Here is a 5,628-nt window from a genome sequence, read left to right as displayed (position 1 = left end):
GCCACACTGATAAGGCCCAATCAGTTCATTGACGGTGGGCTTCAGTCTTTCACACAATACGCTCGATAAGACCTTGTAACCTATGCTTAGAAGGCTGATCCCGCGGTAGTTGGCGCGAATGGCGGGGTCACCTTTCTTGTGGATTGGGCAGAGCACACTTAAATTCCAGTCGTCGGGCATGCGTTCATCTGACCATATTCTGTACAAGAGTTGATGCATGCACCTTATCAACTCCTCGCCGCCGTACTTGAATAGCTCAGCTGGCAGGCTGTCAGCTCCAGCGGCTTTGTTGTTTTTCAGCCGCGTTATTGCTATACGTACCTCGTCATAGTCAGGCGGTGGAACGTCGACTCCGTCATCATCGACTGCGGGCTCGGGTTCTTCTTCTCCACAACTTTCCGTGCTGCTACCATTTAGTAGGCCGGAAAAGTGTTCCCTCCATAATTTAAGTACGCTCTGGACATCAGTTACTAGGTCGCCATTATTGTTCTTACAGGAGTGCGCCCCGGTCTTTAAACCTTCCGTAAGTCGCCTAACTCTCTGGTACAATTTTCGGGCATTCCTCCTGTCGGCCAGCATTTCAAGCTCTTCGCACTCACGTATTTCTGCCTCTCTCTTCTTGTTGCGGCAAATACGTCTCGCTTCCCTCTTCAGATCCCTATAGCGGTCCCACATAGCGCGCGTTGCGCCCGATCGCAGCGTGGCCCTGTAGGCGGCATCTTTTTTCTCTGCAGCTTCCTGACAATCCTCATCGTACCAGTTGTTCTTTCGGGCTCGCTGAAATCCGACTACTTCTTCGGCGGCGGTACTTAATGAGCGGGAAATGTGGTTCCACTGCTCGCATATGTCGGTTTGTTGAAGAGTGCTCTCTGAGAGCAGGTGTGAGAGTCGAGTAGCGAAAGCGCTGGCTGTCTGTTGTGTGCAGCTTTTCGACGTTAAGCTTTCCTTATATATTTGGGCGCACATTTTTTGCTGCACAGAGGCGGGTGCGTATCTTGGCTGCAACAAGATAGTGGTCCGAGTCGATGTTTGGGCCTCGGAGTGTGCGTACGTCTAAAACACTGGAAGCGTGCCTTCCGTCTATCACAACATGATAAATTTGGTTCCTCGTTTTTCGATCCGGAGACAGCCACGTAGCTTGATGGATCTTTTTATGCTTGAACCTAGTACTGCATACTGCTGTCGGACGTTTCGTCGTGGAGGCTGAATTTTCCGACGGTGGTTCCAAAGATCCCTTCCTTGCCCACCCTGGCATTGAAGTCGCCAAGCACGATTTTGATATCATGACGGGGGCAGCGCTCGTACTTGCGCTCCAAGCGCTCATAGAAGAGATCCTTAGATGCCTCATCCTTCTCTTCCGTCGGGGCATGGGCGCAGATGAGCGAGATGTTGAAGAATCTCGCTTTGATGCGGATTGTGGCTAGACGCTCGTCCACCGGGGTGAACGACAGTACTCGGCGACGGAGTCTCTCTCCCACCACAAATCCAACTCCGAATTTGCGCTACTTTACATGGCAGCTGTAGTAGACGTCGCAAGGCCCCAGACATTGTTTGCCTTGCCCCGTCCAACGCATTTCTTGGATGGCGGTGATGTCAGCTTTTGTCCTTACGAGGACATCAACCAGCCGGGCAGAGGCACCTTCCCCATTAAGGGTCCGGACATTCCAGGTGCATGCCCTCAAATCGTAGTCCTTTAAACATTTGCCGTGGTCGTCATCATAAGGGGGGGGTCTCATCCGAGGCTTTGCCTTGCTTCTTCACTGGAAGTGGTTTTTACGTGGCGGGTCCCAAACCCAGCGCACAACCCATTGCTGGGACGGGGGTGGTTTCGCAACCAAATACACGTTTATATAGCGAGCCGATTGATCCAAGCAGACACCCGCTTGCAGCCGCACCTACTGGTGAACAGACGCTGCAGACTTCAGTGAGCCCTTAAACCGAATAAGTCAGATGGCCCCACCGAAGCTCCCTCTCTTTCTGCCGTGACCCAAGGCTCCACTCGGATTGGTTACCGCATCTCGCACATGGGTTGCTCACGTTGCCCAGAGTGCGCGAACGAGGACGCAAGAGTCGGGATTGAGTATAGCCATGCAACTGTAACTGCATACCCAGTGCAATGACTATACCCCATTGCACTCACAAAGATCACGATTACTCTTTAATTAAGATAACACAGGATTGGGGTTACAAGTGGCTTTGGATAGAAATCTGGCTGTAGCGCCACATTTTTTATGATATTTTAATGAGAAAAGAAAAACAAGTTCGAAAGGCAAAAAATTAAAACTTTCGCTCTCTTATTAAAAGCCTTTTCATGGCAGAAACATACTTGGCGGATGCCTTTTCCAACCGAGAGGCGACCGTTGTCATAAAATTAAGTTCAGAAAAAATGCCGGAAAAAATTAACAAAGTACTAAAATTGTTATTCAATAGATATTTCATTTCCTAAAATATTTCAGTTTTGTATAACATTTCTCTGAAACGCTTAGTCAGTGTCTTAGCATTTAAATATTTTATAAACTCATTTTGTAGACTACTATTCTTATAGTACAATATACAGTTTACAACTAGCTATAGATCAGTGATTCCCAAAGGGTACCAGGTGGACCCTCATGGGTCCACGGAAGACTCAACGGGGATCCACGGTGACGTGAAAACAAAATTGGGGGTCCATGAGTTGTAAATGGGGGTCCACGAAAATTTATCTGGTTTCGATGTAAGGAACCAAAATGGTTACTTGTTAGCCTCCTTATTTAACTTTAATTTTTTTTTTAAGTGGTTTGCTGCACTGCTGCACTTACCTTCACTTTGTGCCGGGGTGCAGGTATGACAATGAGTGGGGCGGGGCGAAAGTTGCTGGCAGCAGAGAGTTAAGCACTTGTGTCTTTTCAATGCTACAGGATAGTACGCCACCATTAGCTTGGTTGAAGAGATTCTATAATGTTGAGTTCCCTGAGACTGAATGCTGGTTTGATTCTATCGCTGAGACCGGACTCACACATTGCTGAATCTTCACTGATGGGGAATAATATGCTTCGGTCTTCCAGGCTGAGGTAATTGCAATACTCAAAGCCATTGCCTACGTGGTGGAACATAGGTGGAGGTGAAGGAGCTTACGTGACTGCAGTGACAACCAAGCTGCACTTAAGGCATTGACCAGCCCTCTATTTAAGTACTTCCAAACAAGTTCGGCAATGTAAGTCTCGACTAAAATATGATGGTGAACATAACGGGGTTGTTTTACTTTGGGTGCCAGGTCATTCTGGAGTACCTGGTTATGAGACATCTGATCATTTGGCCAGAGTTGGCTCAGACCAGGCGTTCCTCGGCCCGCTACAAGTTTCACCCGACTAGTCACTTCACGTGGCACAAACGCCTGACTGTGATATGCGCAAATGACAAGTCCAATTGCCCATCTTGCCTTGAAGAAGATAAGACGGTGGAACACTTTTTGTACTTCTTGCTTGCTTGGCTATTTGTCATCGATTTTTTTAAACTCGTTCTCTTCTCTATTGTCCGTTTCTGAATTTAAAGTTTGGCGTAAAAAGCATAGCCCTTTTTGATATTTTAAGTTTTGTGTTTTAAAAATGTGATAAATATTTTTCGTCTCACTTTAAAACTCGGAGAGATAAAAATAAAAATGATGCCATTAACACAAATAAACTATTTTACATTTACTTCACGTGCAAAGTCATGATTGAGTCGAACATTTGATGAGGTTATTGTTGAAGATAATGTAAATAACGCTAGCGCTCGCAGTGCTCTTAAAAAATATAACTCTTCCGAGCGAGAGAGTATTTTGGGCCCTATTTTTAAAAATCTACAAGTGTGTAATCACATTATTTTTATAAACAGAATACAAGAAAATATTTTACTTTTATTTTGGCCATTCTGAGTTTAGTTTTTGAATTCACCCGCGATGCAAATTTACATTGTTTGATCTAACATTTAATTTTTTTATGAGCTTTGGTAATATTTGGAAATGTATCAGCAGGGGGTCCACCGAAACCAGTCAATTTTTGAAAGGGGTCTACGTGAAAAAAAGTTTGGGAACCTCTGCTATAGATCAACATTATACACTACGAAACTCCGCCAACTTTTTTATATTGGTAAGATGAGGGTTAAAACTTTGTACAAAAATTAGAAAAATTCTGCTTACTTTCACAAAAAATTTCAAACTTTTTAATCTGAACTTTGGTATGCAGTTTTGTAGACCATTTAGTTCTAGTAAAACGAAGTGCAAGTTTCAAGCTGCTATAAAATCCCGTTAATTTTTGGCAATTTTTTTTTTTTGCTGGCAGTGTCCTCCATATAAAAGAAAATTGTTGGACATAATGCCGATGCCGATTAATCGGTCGAACTCTAGTTTTGTGTACTACTTCTGCACACTAAAAAAATTCAGGTAGGAAAAAAGTACTTTTTTTCGATTAAATGCAGTTAGAAAACGGCAGTATTAATTTTTGAAATGCAAAAAGTATAATACTGGAAACAAATATAAATACGAGGGTTATGTATGCATATTGTGCTGCTGAAAGTATCGGTTTCGCCAGTAGCAATCTTGAGCCCATACCTAGGCCTATGCAGTGCTTTAAGTGTAAAACCAAGTGGGTTAACCTTTCTTCCAAATCAATGGAACAGTTTCTGCCAATTTTTTGGAAAAAATTTCTAATACCTGTGAAATCTGATAAACAAGTTTGATCTATGGTTTCACTTTTGTAGTTTTTTTTTCAGAAAACAAAACTTTTTCAAACAGTTTTTATAAGTTACAAGTAGTTTGGGGATATCAACGCAAAAATTAAAAAAAAAGATATCGCAACGCCAAGAAAAATAACATCTATTTGTGAGCATTGGCGACTTTCATATTCACTCTTAAATAGCTATTTAAGGTCGCTTAAGCAACAGCCCATACATTCATAGTACACATACGAGTACATATATCCAATACAATTAACACTGAGTTAAACTCGTTATGTAATGGATTACACTTGCACTGCTTTTTTTAGTAAATGAAATTATTTTGTACACTACATCTAAGTTTTTTTCACCTCAGTTAATTCAGGTTTTTAGTTTAAAAAATGCATCCACTTAAAAAGAATATTAAATCACCCATTCCTTTTTTTCGATATTTCACAAAATGCCGAATTTTATTAGCCAAACTAGCTTGCTTTAATTTTAATATCACCAAAATTACCATTCACTCGCTTCATTTTCTCCGTTTTCAAAACGATGCGGCCATGTATGTATTCGCCACTATTGTAGACTGCATCCATGCGGTCCAGTTGAAAGGAGCACATTGTAGGCATTTTTATAAGAAAAACAAAATCAAATATTTCAAACACTGCACTCGTTTCGTATACGTTTTCAAAGCAAGCAATATTTTTCCAGCTTTTATTTTCACTTTCACCAACCGTTGGCAGCGCATTCAAAAATTTTCCACACAAAACTGGCGAAATCCAAAGCGTTTCGCTGGCGATGACAGCGACTACAACGACGAAGGCGAAGACGACGACAACACAACTTCCGTTTTGTTATCCTTGCTAACTGGCGACATGTGTGTTACACTACAACTTCCCAACAAAAACATTTTGAATGCTGCAGAGCATTGACTAGCCAAGCATTCACTGAATCATA

This window comes from Rhagoletis pomonella, unplaced genomic scaffold (assembly GCF_013731165.1).
Source record: "Rhagoletis pomonella isolate Grant_MI unplaced genomic scaffold, Rhpom_1.0 Rhpom_scaffold_00001, whole genome shotgun sequence".
Classification (NCBI taxonomy): domain Eukaryota; kingdom Metazoa; phylum Arthropoda; class Insecta; order Diptera; family Tephritidae; genus Rhagoletis; species Rhagoletis pomonella.
This window is presented reverse-complemented; position numbering follows the sequence as displayed.